Below are 19,012 nucleotides of genomic sequence, written 5' to 3'. Positions count from 1 at the left end.
TCCTACAGGATTCTTCAAATCACCTCAACAAGATGTTAATCTTTAAACCATGATTTCCAATTTCAAGAGCAAGATGTTTGAGGGTACCAAGAAATGCGATGAGTTGCTTGTTAGAAGTCCAAAAGTCTTCTCTTTGACTATCAAGAGCAAACTGGGAGAACTCGCACACCAATGTTAATGCCAAAACAGAACATAAGGATGTCATAAGCAGAGGCTTGGGTTTTATTCCACTCTAAAGGAAATGTGGCTGAGGGGGCCATGGACCTGGAGAAGCCTCAGGGTGATACAGGAGGATGGGATGAGCTTTGTGGATCTGGCTGCCCAAGAACAGAAGCAGCCGACAAGAAACCAAAGAACAATGAGTATCAACAGAAGTGACCACATGACAGACCCTTGCCTGCCCCTGATACCACGATCCTTGTCATATATCACTTAGCTCAGCTCCCAGAATATGGGAGTGGGGCAATAATGTTGCTCCTGCTGTCATCCCCGTTAATATGAATAGGCGGGAGCGCTCCTCGGTCACCACTGGAATCAAGCCCCTGGCCATTGTTATAGGCTGCTGAAGAGAGGGGCTGGCTGACACCCAAGAGGACATCCGTGCATAGCGACATCCGGGGCACACTCGGAGTTCTGGGGAAGGTCAGAGTTAGGAAGGAAGTGGAACACTGGGTTCTGGGAGGCTGGGAAGGCCACACCTCGCTGGTGCCTCTGATGGGTTCTGGCGTTGAAGGAGCTGCAGTCGGCTGCATAGATTCAGGAAGAAGGATTTGGAAGGGGGTCCTATGGGGACCTTGGCGCAGAGAGAAGACATCACTGAACCCCCAGAGACAGATCTGGGGGATAAAAGCATAATGTGACTGGGACAAGGCTGGTAACCAGGAACTTAGTTTTCTCCTCTTTCCCTTATGCTCTTTTCTAGCCGACGTGGTCTCAGATGCTCTCCACGATTCTTCTCTGCTTTATGCCTAACCATCCCCCTTGAGGCTGGAGCCCTTCCAACCCGCTGCATGAGCCTCACTACCTTTGTTTTTCATCTCTTGATTCCTACCCACCAGTCTGGGAGGCTCAGGCCACTTGTTAGGGGTAACATACAAGCTTAAAAATAAAAGTGTTTGGGAATTAATACTCTTTCTCCCCCGTATAGATTTGTAAGCTCCTTTGAGACAGGGAACCTACCTTCTACAAGATGCCTTATATTATATTATTACACAAACAGGGTAGTCAAATGTTAACTGACTGACATCTATTTCCCTTCATTTTGATGGGAATGTTCATCGGCTCACTCCTCAGCGTCACCAGTGACAATATCAAACAGCACTAGATGTTCCAATCGTGTTTGTTTTTCTTTCCCAAGAGGGCTACCTTGCACTTCTCAGAGCCGTTCAGCTACGGGCTTACCAAACCACAGCCTTGTCCAATAAAGTCGTCTGGCGAATGACTTCATAGATACTGAAGCTAATAACCTTTAGGACAAACCAGGATTTCTGGCTTCACCCGCTGACTTGAAGCATCTGGAGCCCTTGTTCATGTTTTCTTAACTTTGTTCCACATTTAATTTTACTAAAACATTGTATTGATTAGCAAATTAATGAGGTTTAATAAGATGCTCGATGTAAACACCGAACCCAGCTTTGACACCAGTTGAGCTCTCCCAATGTGAGCTATTCTTGTTACTTAATCTTCAGAGACATAATTTTATCCATCATTCTCTCACGCAGCCATTTACCACACCATATGAGAAAGCGCTAAGTTGTCGAACTTTGCTTGATTTTATTTTCTTCGTTAGCTTTGCTTGATATATTTTTCATGTATGCCCCCTCCTGTTTTCCCAGCATTTTCTACTTTCTAAAGTGGTCACAAATATTAGCACAGTAAGAAGTATATGAAAAGAAACTACATTCTCTGTGCATTATTCATGGCCTTCGTTACTCAGAATGGACTGGCCTAGTTTCCTATTTCCACAGGGACATTTTGCACAGCCCACATTCAGTGTGACTGTTAGCAGTCACGGCAGGTAATACTCTCTTCAGCCCAAGGTAGACAGCCACACAGCCTAAAACTTAATAAAAAGCTGAAGTCCCTCCTGGGAAATTGATTTACAAGAAATTTACTGTCTGTTTGGGTTATGATGCCTCATCTGTGATGGATCTCTAAGGACCCTCTGATGGGAGTTAAGTCAGTAAAACGTGCAGGGGACATTTTCCTGGATTAAGCTTGCTTCTCCTCCACTCAAAGGTAGGGTGACCCTTTCCTACCAGGGAGCTCTCTGAGAGGACTGGCAATGGTAGTCTGGTCCAATGGTTCTCACATTTTCCTCTCTATCCAAATCACCTGGGAAGTCTGATAAAAGTCAGAATCCAGGGACTCTCTACTCCGACCCCCGCCTTTACACACAGATTCTAACTCACGAGGTCAGGGGCGTGGTCCCAGGGAGCAGGACCCCTGGTGAGGACGTGGTGGCAGGCAGTGCGCAGACCACAGTTTGAGAAGCGCTGCTGGAGGCCATTCACCGTCTGTTCATTCACTGAGCTGCCCTTTACTGAGTGTTCAGGGTAAAACTGGGTCTCATGCACACAAACTAGGCATTCGGTGGAGGAGAAAGAGAATCCGAAACACTGATGGAATAGAGAGTTTTCAAAGCATGTTCACATCCATGTTTCCTCTCCATGCGGACTATGTGAGAGGAAGTGACTGGATCCATGTTTCCATTCCACACATACAATAACGGAAGTGGGGCGCCTGGGTGGTTCCGTCCTTAAGCATCTGCCTTCGGCTCAGGTCATGATCCCAGGGTCCTGGGATCAAGTCCCACATCGGGCTCCCTGCTCGGTGGGAAGCCTGCTTCTCCCTCTCCCACTCCCCCTGCTTGTGTTCCCTCTCTCGCTGTCTCTCTCTCTGTGTCAAATAAGTAAGTGGAATCTTTAAAAAATAAAAACAAAATAACAGAAGCAATTTCCCCAAGTTTCTATGGCTGCTAGATGATGGGCATGGAGACTATCTTCTGACTGCAGGGGTGGGAAGGAAGAAAACTACTGATAGCTACACTAATCCCCTGAAAGGCAAGGGTGTAAAGCCGTGTTTACACAAAGGTCCATTGCTGTGTTTACCACAGGGAAACATTGAAAACAATCTAAATGTTCATAAGTAGGGATTTGTTAAAAAAAAAACAAACCCTAAATATTATGTATTCACACAGTGGAATATTCTGCAGTCTTTCAAAAGGAAAAGGTAAATCTTTATTAATAGAAAAAAATGTTTGTGTGATGCATTGTAAAGTTTTAAAAGAAATCACAGAACTCTATGTAAGAGAATGGTTACTTTTATGGAAAAAAATATGCACGAATTTAAAATTCTGTGAGGCCGTTTCCTTCTACACATCTAGACAAGGAGACAGAGAGGGCTGTCAGAGGTGCACATTACAGTTATATTTTTGGCACCCTGGTGAACAGGTGCCGTTGGAATAACACTAGTCAGTAGAGCCTTCACTAGGCCCTTTATGGAACAGAGTGCACAAGAGATAATCTCTCTAAATTAAGTTGTATGTGGGGCGCCTGGGTGGCTCAGTCGTTAAGCATCTGCCTTCGGCTCAGGTCATGATCCCAGGGTCCTGGGATCGAGCCCCACATCGGGCTCCCTGCTCCGCAGGAAGCCTGCTTCTCCCTCTCCCGCTGCCCCTGCTTGTGTTCCTGCTCTCGCTCTCTCTCTCTGTCAAATAAATAAATAAAATCTTTAAAAAAATAAATAAATAAATAAATTAAGTTGTATGTGAATTTGAGACCTATTTGGCATAGAAAGATCTGCATTAGGGGTGGTGGCCATGGGTTGAGGGCCCTTCTTAGAATCATAACTCTGTTCTTAACTGTAATTATAATACCATTCTATTTCATATGACATAACAGTGTAACATTAATGGATGTATCCAAAACCATAATATAATGAAGGTATCAGTTTATAAGAGCCAAACATTATAAAAAAGAAAACTTAAGAGTAAAAAAATTGTTATACACTTTGCAAAGGGGAATGTGTTTAGCAAGATCTCTTGGAGAAGGTACATCTTTGAGCCTTGAAGGGCAAGAACTGGCTGGAAGAAAGGAAAAAAAATAAAATATTTAAAAAATAGTCAAAAAAATCTTTCAACTCACAACTACAAAGTGCCATAAGATGATACTTTATTGATATTTCTTGTATGCTTCTCCAGAATTGGGTAATGTGTATTATCACTCTCCTACTTTCAGCCAATCATGATGTGCCTCTCTTAAGCAGGTCCTAGGGGGACAAAGATGACAAGACAAGGTCTATGCCTTGGAGAGTCAACAGTCTTACCCTTTATTTTTCAACCTGCAATAAATTCTGTTCAAAGTAAAGTAAGCATTGGCAGAACCAATGATGGGCAAAAGGCTCTTTAGGTGAAGAGGCTCATGTCTTTAGTGGCTGATTTATTATTTTTAACAAGATGAAATGCTTTTTGTGCTTGCCAATTCTGAAATGTGTTTTTTTAATACAAACAATTGCTTCTTCTTCTTCTTCTTCTTCTTTTTTTTTTACTCTATTCATGAAGACAAAGCCTAAAGAGAAATAACACTTACTTCTCATTAAAGTGGCTTGTAACATTTGTAGATCATGGACCCCCATCCATCTCCACCCCCCGAAGAATCTGCTGAAGATAAGGAACAGTCCTTGGAATGGACATACGCAAATGCCCATGAAATATTGCAGATAGTTTCAGGAGCTCAAGAACAACCAAATTCATCCATGGACACCAGGTAATCCACTCTGTTCTAGAAATCTGTTCTTTTCAAATGCAAATCTAACACTGTGTATTCAGCAAATATTTTTAGAGTACCTATGCTATGAAAAAGCACTGTTAGACGTAGGGGAGCAATCTGTTTTAACACGCTCTCCGGGTGATTCTGATGCATGCTGAAATTTGATACTCACCGGCCTAAACCGAAATATGCCATATGCAGGCCTGGCCCCCGGAGGTTTTGATTTATTTGATCTGGTGTGGAGGGACCACTCATTGGGGTTCCTAAAAGATTTCCAGGAAATCTTCATATGCAAACATAGTGGAGACTTATTGGCTTAAACACTGGAAATGTTCTTTCTGGTTCCTGATAAACATCTGTAGCCCCCAAAGGAAGAAAATCCATTGTCTACACCTGTGTATCTATGGCTCTCAGCATGCACTGTGGCACTAGGCTGGGAGCTTTAAAGGACCAGGTAGCCCTGCTTCCATCACCAGCTCACTTTGGAGGCTACGTCCCAATGCCCCACCTTGCCCCAACTAACTTACTGTTCAAGAGCAGGAGCTCCAAATCCTGCTTTTTAGTTAATAAATATTAATTTCTCTTTTAGGGTTTTTTTTTAATGAAAAAGATAAAATATAATCTCTGAATTGTCTGTATAGAAACTAGAGGATAGGAAGTCCATTTGAGGGTGGTGGCTCTTAACTTCCAGTTGCTGTCCCGAGCGACAAATAGATCAATTTTTGTTACTGATCAGCCTCTCTGCTAACACTTTCTGTTAAGACATCTATTTCACAATGAATGGAGAAATCTTTGCTTTGAAGAGATTGTAGGCTTTCGATTCACACAAGAAGCAATTTTTGCAAGTCACTGCCCTCTGGAATATCTGCATGGGGTCACAAAAGTCAGAAGAAAAGACACTGCCCTTCCCAACAGAGTGATTTTTATTAAATAATGAAATATATGTATATTTTAAAGTAATACTAGCCACCATTTTTATTGAGTATTTAATGCAGATAGTCACTGTATTGGACATATTGCATACATTATTTAATATATTCCTCACAAGAATCGTTCAAAGTTATTATTATAACCATCTTGTACATGTTGTTCAAAGTCAAATACTCAGGATTCAAACCCCGCCCTTCCTGATTCCAGAATCTATGGACTTCTAACCACACTGCACAATCTTCTCTCCTGTGTGATGCACAACAGAGTGCTAGCAGTCATATGCCCCATAAATGACCCTGGGGGAAGACTCATATGACAGAACTCCAAACTCCTCTTGCAACGGCACCTTTAAACTGTTTGAGAAACTAGTTACACACTCTCACCATCCCCCAGCTCTAGCTGCTGTGAGAGCTGCCTCCGTTTTAAGCTGGGAAAACACTCTGATTTGGTATTAGACTTATCTTGGTGTTTGTATGAGAGCCTGTAGAATGGATGAGCTCACATGATCATCTGTGCCCGCACTGAAGTCACATAGAATAACATACTGCTCTAGGAAGTCTCTGCTTTCTTTGGTGATTTGAAGAAAAGTTAACCACATTGCTTAGGCAACAAGCTATCCATTTAGGGCCTGATGAATGTGATATGTCTTTATATTAATGAGATTAAGCAGACACTTGCCTAAGTGATAATTTCATGGTTTGAATAGTTATTCATAGAGTTTCACATCTATCCATCTATCCTCTTGGAAGCCTGAAGGACTGCTTGTCAAGCCCCCAAAGGAAGACAGTAGAAGCCCGTTGGTGCCACCAGGGTAATTACTTATTCAAGTTCACATGTGGTAGACACACAATTGTATAGTTCTGCATTCTATCGTAAGCGTGTTTCATCCCCTTATGTTGCAAATTTGATATATGTGATCATTTTTAACCTTCAGCGTTATCATGTTGGATTATACAGGTGCATTTCATCAGGAGAAAAAAATAGAAAATAATAAAGTGATCATCTTAGGGAGAAGGGAGTTTCCAGCAAAAAACAATAAAAATAACTTCGGCCCACGTCGCTTTTTTTCTCACCATGACCCTGGCCTCTAAACGCTCATGCCTCATGCTAGCCTGGAAATGCCACATGTTTAAGAAATAGACGATGTTGTGCTTATTAGGAATATTGCTTTCTTCATCCATAAGTGAACGTTGATTTATTACATCAACACACATTTTCAGAAAATTAGAGTTGTTAATCCATAAAATACTTATTCAGTCAGGAACCAAAGTTCTCGGTACAAGTAAAAAGAGAAACACCTACATTCTGCAGTTATATCAAATGCCACCATCATTCATTTACATATTGTTTATAGAAAATCAGATGTTGAAATAACTTTTAAATTCTCACAGTATTTTTAATAGTAGTGAAGAGTGAGTGATACAATCTAAACATTCATCATTCAAATTATTTGTGGTTTTTGATAGGTATTATTTGATAGAATACTGATATCTTTTTAGAAACATTCTTCAAAGGATTTTTTTTTAAAAGATTTTATTTATTTATTTGAGAGAGAGAATGAGATAGAGAGAGAGAGCATGAGAGGGGGAGGGTCAGAGGGAGAAGCAGGCTCCTCGCTGAGCAGGGAGCCCGATGCGGGACTCGATCCGGGGACTCCAGGATCATGACCTGAGCCGAAGGCAGTCGCTTAACCAACTGAGCCACCCAGGTGCCCCACTTCAAAGGATTTTTAATAATATGGGAAATGTTCAGGAAGTAATTCCAAGAGAAAAAAGCAAGGTATAAAATTGTTCCCGAAGAGCAAAATAGTTCCCCCAAAACAAAAATATGTAAGTACGCAAAATATTAGAAAGTAATATAGCAGAATATTAGTAGTATTTACATATAAAAGGTAGGGTTGTGGGTAATGTTCATTTTCTTCTTTATTTTTTCAATATTGTAGATATTTTACAATAAGCACCTATCCATTTTTTAATAAGTGGAGATATTATTTTAGTCTATCAGCAGGAAGAAAATTAAAATTCTGAGGAATCTCAGAAATTGTCCAATGAATAAGAGTTGACTAACAGAAATGATAAATATCCCCAGTCGTTCTCATTAAAGACATTCATGTTTAGATGTAACACCTTTATGAAAGCATGTCTGTTTTATTTTTCTTAATTTTGTTTTTTAGATTTATTTATTTATTTATTTATATGACAGAGAGAGACACAGCGAGAGAGGGAACACAAGCAGGGGGAGTGGGAGAGGGAGAAGCAGGCTTCCCGCGGAGCAGGGAGCCCGACGCAGGGCCGATCCCAGGACGCTGGGATCATGACCTGAGCCGAAGGCAGACGCCCAACGACTGAGCCACCCAGGCGCCGCGAAAGTATGTCTGTTTTTTATAGAACCCACAGGTGCCTAACACCTTCCTTGGGAGTTCAGTCTTATAAGGTATTGGTTTGTAAATATCCACTGTTTTGATGCTGGAAAGAGTAGAAGGTGCCTGGCACAGAGTGTTGTCCATAAGTATTTGTTGGATGAAGGAAGGAGTAGAAATGATTACTCAGGTTGTAATGAGTGAAGAGGGCACCATTTGCCCACTTTCTTTTATCACTGCAATCTTGGATTCTTTTTTTTTTTTTTGGAGAGAGAGAGAGAAAAAGAAAGAAAGTGTGCGCATAGGCACGAGTTGGGGGGGAGGGGCAGAGGAAGAGGGAGAGAGAGAATCCTCAAGTGGACTGCCTGCTGAGTGCAGAGCCCAACAATGACACAAGGCTCCATCCCAGGACCCTGAGATCATGACCAGAGCTGAAATCGAGAGCTAGCCGCCTAACTGACTGAGCCAGCCAGGTGATCCAGATTCTTTTTTTTTTAATCAGCCATCAAGTATGTTTATGAGCATTTGTCCTATAGATATTTTAATCATAGTTTTCTCTTAGTCTTCTTTAGGAAGGATTAGCTTTAGTATGCTTATAACAGCAATATGAATTCAACTAACACTAAAACTACATGTGTCTTAATGAGGGTGCGACTTCTTTCTGTCAATATTGAAAAGAAAGCATCAGATCTTGAACTTGCATACAATTGTTTCAAAGTCTTGAAAACAGTAGAAGCTCCTCCCAGTAGCACCAACCCTGTTGGGTGCTCACTTATGACAGTGTTTGGCAACCACATCCATGGACATTACACAGTAAACAGCACTCACAGCCCTGCTGCCAACTGCGTCGTTGGCAAAAAATTTTGTAATTCTGGAGGTACCATGCGCAGAAGCTAGACCTTAGTGGGAATGGAAAGCAATGGATATTCCTAAATCTGAGAAAAGAGATTAGATTACCCAATTGAGAAACCACTTACCAAACAAGAGTTGTATTTTTAAATTCTTGGGGGTCTGTGGGCTATTCATAACTCTCACAAACAATTTAGGGTCTTTTTTTTCAACAGATACAAATAAATCAGCCAGTGGCATTTTAAGAAAAAGAGTATATCAAAACATTTAACATTTACAATTTAATTGTGTGTGTGTGTGTGTGTGTGTTTTCATGCTTTGAGACTATAAAGAATTTGAAGGTGCTTTCAGGCAACACATAAAATATAATAGTCAAAAACAAATTAAGAACCAGGACCAGATAAAATGAAAGTAAAGTGCAAATACACACTATCCCCACGACCCCTACATAATTGGCTACAGGTGGGACACAAATTTGGCTTTGAGCTTCCTAGAAAACACAGCCTATGAGAAAAGTCAGTTGCATAGAATTTACTGCCCCAAAAAAGAAAACTTAAGAGTTTCTCAGGCCAACCAAAGACTTTACAGCACTCAGGTCTGAAAGAAATTACCCAGTGGACTGCATGGAGGGAATACTTATAAGTACATAATGACTTCAGTCATATCCCCATCGCAAATATAGATATCCATTTCATAAGACTGCTTGTTGTTGTGTCTTCCCCCCAAAATCAATTTCATGATAGTAAAAAGCAACTCAGGGAGACCAGTCTCTTGTGAATCAAAGTGGTGCCCAAGGATGTTGCTTTCTTAGATTTTAGTTCAAACCCTGAATAAAACCTGCATTAAAAAATCAGAATTGATGAATTACCTCACCTTAGATCATTCTCTCTCAATAGGTACAGATATAAAGTCACATTAATTGATGGAGGTCCCAGCCAAATACTTGAAGATCAACCAAATAGTTGGTGTTGATATTTTTTAATAAAATCCAGGGTTAAACCAATCTACCCTGATGAGCCATTCTACCACGGCTGCATACAAAGTTAGAAGGTTGTTTAAGCAACAATTTGGGGGCTGCATTTGAACCAAATTGTTTAAAATACAGTTTTAAGAGTGTCAACTAGTAACGCTTGACAATTGTATAAGGTAAACCTGTAACCAAATGGGACAAAATATTTCAAAATTATCCAGTAAACGATAGCATTTGGACAAAAATAAGTCTGCTTAAAGTTAGCTTCCACAGGTGACAATAGGCCTTGGCTAAGGTAACTAGTATCTCTAAGTTCATTCCCATTTGGAAAACCGGGAATACATAACCAAAGATCAAATGACATAACTAACTTGAAAGGGCACTGTACATTGTAAAATGCCAAGCAAACGTCAAGATTTTATTACATCTGTTAACGTTTTATTAAGGACCATTAGAACTTTGTTTAGACTAAATGTTCTGATTATAACCCTAATAGTTTTCTCCTAAAATTCTTTACCTATTCAGTTTAGCAAGTATTTATTTGATTACCTATCAAATGCTGTTGGCGGGACAAAATGAAAACATGGCCCCTTAATACACAGGGGGTTAGAATACAACCTCTAGAACAGTGTGCTATTAAATGATGCAGCAGTGTCCCTGCCAAAACTTCTCTGCTTGTTGAGATCTGTCAGAGCTGAGAGCATCACGGTTCCCTGGGAGGCCTCTCAAAGCAACAAGACACCATGGAGTGTTTCTCCTTCTCTTCTTAATCAAGCCCTAAGAGTTGACTAACAGAAATGATAAATATCTTTTATCATTAAGCTAAGAAGTCACTTCACTGGTCAGTACACACTATTTTCTTCCCTTTTCTCAAGTATAATCTTATTTATGAGAAAGTAAACACCAGTTACTGAATTTAATTTCTCAAAGAAAATTATTTTTAACTACTATAAAGCAAAATCATAAAAAGGTAAAGAAAAATATATATGTTTGCAACACATTTGAGCAAAAAAGGACCAATAGTCTTAATATGAAAGGAGCTTTTAAAAATTATTAAGGAGAAAAAAAAAAAAGAGGGGCACCTGGATGGCTCAGACAGTTAAGCTCTTGATTTCGGCTCAGGTCATGATCTCAGGGTTGTGACATCCAGCCCGGCATTGGGCTCCATGTTGGGCGTGGAGGCTGCTTAAGATTCTCCCTCTCTCTCTCTCACCCTCTCCTTCTGCCCCTCCACTGCCCCTCAGCCCTGCTCATGTGCTTGCATGCTCTCTCTCTAAAAAGAAAAAGAGAGAGAGAAAAGAGGAGAACAAAAGATGGACAGAGAACTTGATGAATTTAAAGAATAATACTAAATACATATGGCAAATGAGTAAATTGTGGGTAATGAGAGCCAGGTTTCTTGCTGTCAGAAAAGGGAGTTACAAAGAAGGAAAAACAGAAGGTTAGAATGAATTCTTGAAAATCTATGGGATTGGATTGGAGAATCAATATAATCCAGTATATTTCAATTGGCAAAAACTTGTGACTTTTACAATATTTTCAGATGGACAGATACAGGAATAGGATGTGTGTGTGTGTGTGTGTGTATGTGTGTAATACACTTATTTCTTAGCTTAATGAGCTGAAAGAGCCCAGAGGGGCAATGATTTCTCAGTACCAATGGGCACTCCTAGCACACATCTTGGTTTTCACATACCACTCTAAAATAAAAATAAATAAATAAATAAAATAAAAGGACCCGGGGCTCCTTGGACAAATGACAAGCAGGATAATAGCAGGAAAATACAAAATGAAGTACAAGATGAGCCTGGGATATCTTGTGATGCCAGAAAGGAAATGCTCAATAAATGTGGGAGCCATGTAAACAAAGGTACAGGAGTCAGCTTAAAACACTGGCTAAATCTGGGGTAATCTGAGCAACAAAATAAATAAAGATAATGTCTTAGCTCAGACAGCTATACCAAAATACCATAGATTGAGTGGCTTAAACAATAGACATTTATTTCTCACAGTTCTGAAGTCCAATATCAAGCAAGGGAGGTTTCATTCTGAGGCTTCTCTTGGCTTATAGGTGGTTGTTTTCACCTCACTGTGGTGTCACATGACCTCTTGGTGCATGTGTGCGGAGAGCAAGCTTTCCGGTGTCTCTTCTTCTAAGGGCAGTAATTCCCTTATGAGGGCCTCACCCTCATGACCTGGTCTAAAGCTAGTTACTTCCCAAAGGCTGCTATCTCCAAATGCATCATACAGGAGATTAGGGCTCCAAAATATGAGTTTTGGGGGGACTGCAAACATTCAGTCCGTAATGAATAATACGGACTGTGTGGATTTCCTCTGTGTGGATTATAACCCACAGAGGAAAGTAGGAATCCACCAGTCCATGGTGATATAAATAATGGAGTAACTGAACAAGTGGGAGAGAAATAAAAGCTCTTCCTTAGAGTAGAATTCAACTAATGTATGTAAGAAAAATGATGGAAATAAACAATCACCATTTGGTAAATATCATGGTAATAATTGTTTTAGTCAAGAATCACCAATTGGGGGCACCTGGGTGGCTCAGTTTGTTAAGTGACTGCCTTCGGCTCAGGTCATGATCCTGGAGTCCCAGGATCGAGTTCCCCATTGGACTCCCTGCTCACCACCTCTTGTGCTCTCTCTCTCAAATAAATAAATAAAACCTTTAAAAAAATTTTTTTTCCAAAAAAAAAAAAAAAAGAATCACCAATGGATAAACTTTAATGGGTCAAAGTATAATGAGAAACAGGCTGGTAGAAAAGTATCACCCCCTCAGATTCTTACTAATTACAAAGAGAAAAATAGCAACTTCTTAGTGGAGAAAACTGGCAGATCCTACTTTAACCAAGTGGTTCAAGTCAACATCAATTGTACTGTTAGTGACAAATTAACATCACATGTTTTCTACTATGATATATTGGGAAGTACACAACATTGCTTTTGTGGTATTCTTACAAAAATGCAAAACTTGAATTTAATCAGAGGAAACCTCGGACTAATCTAAAATGAGAGACCCTAAAAGTCTGAATTTCATGAAAGACAAAAACTGAAGAACTATACCAAATTAGAGATTAAAGGGAAAAGTGCATGCAATCTGTGATCCTAGATTCATCCTGAGTTAAGGGTAGTGTTCATATATTATACTTCTGAGTCCCACATAACAAAAAGCAGAGAAGCAAGCAATGGTTTTTTGAAAATAGGTACTGATTATTTACCAAGGAATCTAGATGACTAGAGTCCTCTGCCTTCATCAGCTCCCCTCTCTCTGTGTAGAAATATGTGCTCTGAACCAACCATAGAGTATAGGTGTAAAAACTGAACAGTTGTCTTGAAACTGCTAGACTCTGCCAAGTAAAAATGTGTCATGATCTCAGAGGTGACTCTGACTCATTTGTTCTTGACTCTGGAGAACTAGAGAGCCAGGCCTCCTTGCATACGTGACCTTAATCCACATCTTAGAATTTCTACCTGTTCTGTGAAAGGAAGGTATATGCAAAACAGCCTCCAAAACCTGAAGGAGCCGTAAGAACAAAGGAAAAAGCCCTCAAGTCCAGCTTGACAAGAAATAGTTTATTAAAGGGACTTACAGACAGAAGTATGTCTTGGGTGGCCACAAGATGAATAGCTCTCCACAACCCCATCTCCTATAAGACCTGCTTTTAGAGCTGGGAGACCACCCAGGAGGAAATATCTGAGAATCGCAGTCCACATTCCAGAGTAGATCCAAGATACTGTGTCCCAAAGGTGTTCTTAAGGGTGTGACTAAACAGAAAGAAATAATAGGGTGGGGGCTGTGCTCAGGAAGACTTTAGGTCACAGAGTGGTCATCATGGTGGGTTTATCTAAGATGACATTAGTCTGGTTCACACGTCTGTCCAGAGAGTGGATAACTTTTCTATTTCCCCTTTTGGGAAATGTCATTGGAAAGATCAAAAATGAAAATTCCCACTGTAATTTGCCTGAGTGCCCTCAAAAAGCTACCTGTAGACCTTTAGTTTTCAAGAACGGTAGTCTAGGTTATTGAGATCATCTCTCTTGAAAACAACTAAAAATACTGGGCAAAACTCCCTTAGAAGCAGTGATGACCTAACATGACAAGTAAAGAATTGTGAAGCTAAAATTCAAAAAAAGAAATTGGGAACCTCAAGGAGTGAGCTAGAACAGAAGCTGCCTTTGTTCTGGGGCCTTTGAAAAAAAAATTTTTTTTTTAAGATTTATTTATTTATTTATTTGACAGAGAGAGAGAGCACAGAGAGAGAGGGAGCTGCTGGCAGAGGGAGAGAGACAAGCAGACTCCCTGCTGAGCAAGGAGCCTGATCTGGGGCTCGATCCCAGGACTCTGAGATCATGACCTGAGCCAAAGGCAGACACTTAACCCACTGAGCCACCCAGGTGCCCTCAATTATTTGAAAATTCTGATAAATTTTAACTTTTGTTTTGGCAGCCTCCTCTTCAATTCTGAACTATTTATGTGCCCTGAGTTTTGGTTTATGTCCACTTTACTCTACGAGGCTGTCACTAAGATACTTTTGACTTTAATCCCAAAAGGAGAGAAGAGAGAATATGAGGCACAGAATATGAGACATGAGCACATAAAAATGACTGTGAATTTTTAATAATTGATACTTTTGCAGGTGGAGAGAGGTGGCACATGGAAGCAGGAACAACAGTAGAAGAATCCAAAAAATGTGGATTTCAGGCTCAGTTTAGACTCAGTCCATTGTGTGGTTTGGACAAGCAACTCTATCTCAGGGGTCACAGTTATTTTATATGTCTATCATTCTATGTTCTGGACCACATTTTTCTCAGAGTAAATCGAGATCCCAATAACGGGATCTAGTTCTCTGGCTCCAATCCTGTACCCTTAGTGCAGGACATTAAGTCCCCAAACTACTTCTAGGTGTCGCCCAGAGGTGGCTCATGTCCTCCTGAATCTAGTGATTTTAGTTCCCTGTGATTTCTTTTTTCTCCCTATTTTAGACTCTCTTTGGTATGTAGCTGCAGCCTCCAAAATGGAACTTAAATATCTTCCCTTGACTCGAAGGCTGTAGTTCAGGGTCCCATTGGACACTGTGTGATATCTTTGGAGACCCCAGGAGACCAAAGTGGGTAGAGCTCCCACATTTGCATTACCCTCTGTCACCTGGTGCAATGCTGCCTTGAGCTCCCTCTGCTCCTAGAGAGATCGGTAATGTTACACTTTGACATTTTGTTTCCTATAGCCTCCAAACCCGGAGGAGTACTGCTTCAAGTCTGGCTAGGTAAAGAGAGAGAGGAAGGCAAAGAGAGGAGGAGATTATAAATATATAGTCATGACGTAACATGAAACAACATGAGCCAGACTTTTGAAGTAAACATTTTTTTGTGGCCGCCCACTTTGCTTGGACTTCTGGTGTGCCTCAAAGGGTTAGGAGAGTCATCATCCAGAGATAAGACTAGGTAACTTACCCAGAAATCATCCAGTGTACACTTTTCTGTAAACTCAAAGTGTTCCAGGAGCAGGCCCATCTTTGCTGCATTGGGCTTAAAGAGTCCAGGCAGTGTACCTTGAAATCATTCCCCTAGAGATTTAGTTCTTAGGATTTTGTGGATTTTCCAGTCCTTTATAAAAGTGCTGGGAATCCTGGCCTTCATCTGAACAGAGTCTCATTTGTTAGCTGGCTGATGAAAAGTTCATGAAGAAATGGGTCACAGTTTGGAGCCTCAGAAAGAGAAAAAAGGAAAGAGTAAGAGTTATGTCATTTTTGAATCGTTTCATCATGCAACTTGCTTATTCATCCTTCCTTTGTTATAGCAAAGGGGAGTTAAGGGTTGAATTGTATTCCCCCCAAAGATATGTTGTAGTTCCAGTCTCTAGCATCTCAGAATGTGGCCCTATTTGGAAATAGTGTCACTGCGGTTGTAATTAGTGAAGATTAGCTCATCCTGGAGTAGGATGTGCCCTTAACCCAATAGGACCTGTGCTCTTTTATAAAAAGATGAGCATGTGAAAACACAGTGACACAGGGAGAATGCCACATCAAGATGGAGGATTAGCATGATGCATCTACATAACAAGGAATGGCAAAGATTGCTAGAACACCTCCAGAACCTAGGAAGAGGCAAGGAAGACCTCCTCTATTAGTTTCCGAAGGAGTACGGTTCTGCAACACCTGGATGGCAGACTGCTAGCCTCCAGAATTATGAGACAATAGATTTATGCTGTCTTAAGTCATCCAGTTTGTGGTATTTTGTTATTATAACCCTAAGAAACTAAGACAAAGGCCCATGTGCCAAATCTCATCCTAGTGGCTTTGGATCATAGTCAAATAAGATGTGGTCCCATCCTCAGGGAAATACCAGATAGGATTTTTAAAAAGAGACAGAGAAAGAGATCGGTTAAGAAAAGGGCTTTAACAACACTACATATAGAGTATATATGATATATATGTATCATATGTATACTCTTAAATAAATAAAAAAGTTGGGCTGGGAAAAGTGGGGCTCTGATGGGATGATACAGGTAAGAGGGCCTCTGTCTTCTCCCTGTAGAAGTCCTGAGATGACAATTTTGGAGACTGAAAAGATGGTTTGTGTTGATAGTAAGAAGGAAGCAGGGATGACCAGAAGTCAGGATGTTTTCCAAGAACAGTTATCTGTCAGAGTCAATTCATTACCCTCGACAGGGAAGTCAGACTGGTAGATGACAAAAGGTAGCAGACAAAGGACACACTTGGTAGTTTCCTTATGGTGCCCTTCCAGACAAGATGAAGTGGTTGAGTGAGCTGAGTGAACAGCTATACGTATGGATTGGTGATTAATTAATGGAGCTATGCCGATCTGAGCTGAGGTTTCCAGTGGAATGCCAAGGAACTCTTAGATAAGTGCTGCCTTGTTCAACATTTTTATCAGTAGCCTAGAAAAGTCAAGCATTACCAATTTTGTCTTTGATGGGTCAGACTGACTCTGTCTAAGCCTAGAGGTACATTAGAGGGATGCACTTGAAGCCACATACTTAAGGAGGGCATAGGGAGGTCAGAAGATGTTTTGAAGAGAGTGACCAGGTGGTAACTGAAGGAAAATAGTAGTCATGTAACACAAAAAAACCCAAAAAAGTATTTGGGATATTCAGGCCAACCAGTAAAGGACCCAAGAAAGACATGACAGGTGAGAGAGAGTATGTTTTACTTAGTTTGAAGGGTTGTGATCAATGGAGAAAATAATAGGAAGGCAATCTCAGCTTGATATAAGAGGAACTTTCAAGATGTTAGAGTATTAAAAAAATGTTGACAATGAAATTTGAAAGAGAGCAAATCTCTGTGGATCAACTGACAAATTTAGTAAAAATTCTGGCAGGATTCTTTTTTAGGAATTTAATAACTTATTCTAAACATACAGGAGAATAGAGGTGCACCTGGGTGGCTCAGTCGTTAAGCATCTACCTTCAGCTCAGGTCATGATCCCAGGGTCCTGGGATCAAGCCCCGCGTCGGCTCCCTGCTCAGTGAGGAGCCTGCTTCTCCCTCTGCCTCTGCTGCTCCCCCTGCTTGTGCTCTCTCTCTGTCAAATAAAGAAAAAAAAAAAATCTTAAAAATAAATAAATAAATAAATAAATAAGAGAATAAAGGCCTATACGTAGCTGAACCAGTTTTGAAAAAGAAGAGCAAAAATGTTATTCTTGCCCAAAGAATGGTAAGATATGCCACACACCCATGATAATAAAATGATGCAGACCTGCTACAGCCACAGGGAAATAAGCCAATGGAACAGAAGAAAGAACTCAGTGACAGACTCATGCTTTTAGGGGAACCTGGTACATGATGGAGATTCGACTCAGTGGCGAACAAATGGATCACTCAGCAGGTGTTGTCGAGGAAACTGGTGGCCTAAATGGGGAAAAATATAGTTGGAGGACTTACCAGTATAAGAGTGGATGTAGAACTAAATATGAAAGAAACTCTGAAGCAAACAGAAAAAAATATAGAAACCCATATTTATGATTTTAGAGCAGGAAGGACTTAGACGAAACTCCCAGAACACAAAGCATAAGGGGAAAATATTCAATTATCTATTTCAAAATGAAAGATAACATATACAAAATTATCAGATTAAATACTGACAGATTGGAAAGTTATTTGCAACATGAACACCATAAGAGGTTAATGCCTCGCTATCCAAAATACCAGAAGTAAATATCTAGGATATACAGACAAATTCACAAGTGAAAAATAAGAAGCCTCATTAGAAAATGGTCCTATCAAGGGGCGCCTGGGTGGCTCAGTCGTTAAGCGTCTGCCTTCGGCTCAGGTCATGAAACAGGGTCTTGGGATCAAGCCCCGCATCGGGCTCCCCACTCAGCAGGAAGCCTGCTTCTCCCTCTCCCACTCCCTCTGCTTGTGTTCCCTCTTTCGCTGTCTCTCTCTGTCAAATAAATAAATAAAATCTTAAAAAAAAAGAAAGAAAGAAAGAAAATGGTCCTATCGAAATGGACCTGCGAGTCCTTGGTTTCCTCGTTCACTCATTCAATAAATATGAGTGGGATCACACATCAGCGCTGTTCTCAGCACTGGGGATAATACAGCAGACAAAATTCCCTGCTCTTACAGTATTTAAATACTCCACAATATTCTCTTCCATCAATAGGAAAGGACATTAGTGTCTACTAAATGAATTTTCCCTTTAAATGCCATTGATATCACTTTACAGTTGGAGGTATTTTTAGGGTGCATTTCTCTTAAATCCATACTTTTGCCTGATGATAAGCCCCAGGGACACACAGGTTTGACAGGCACGGAGAGCTGACACTTCACCCCCCTTTAGACTGTAAAGCCCAATGGTTAGGTGCATGCAGGATGCCAGTGAATCACGGCCCTTCCTCTACCACCTGTGCACAGCATTTGGCAACTTCTCTGAGCTTCAGTTTCTTTACCAGTAAAAATGGAACTAATGGTCAGACTTGCTATAAAATTGGTCTAAGAAGGGCGCTTGGGTAGCTCAGCTGGTTAAGCGGGGCTGCCTTGGCTCAGGTCATGATCCCAGGGTCCTGGGATCGAGTCCCCGCGTCAGGCTCCCTGCTCAGTGGGGAGCCTGCTTCTCCCTCTGCCTCTGCCGCTCCCCCTGCTCGTGCTCTCTGTCAAAT

This window comes from Halichoerus grypus, chromosome 9 (assembly GCF_964656455.1).
Source record: "Halichoerus grypus chromosome 9, mHalGry1.hap1.1, whole genome shotgun sequence".
NCBI lineage: Eukaryota > Metazoa > Chordata > Mammalia > Carnivora > Phocidae > Halichoerus > Halichoerus grypus.
The sequence above is the reverse complement of the archived record's forward strand: the minus strand, read 5'-3'. Positions refer to the sequence as shown.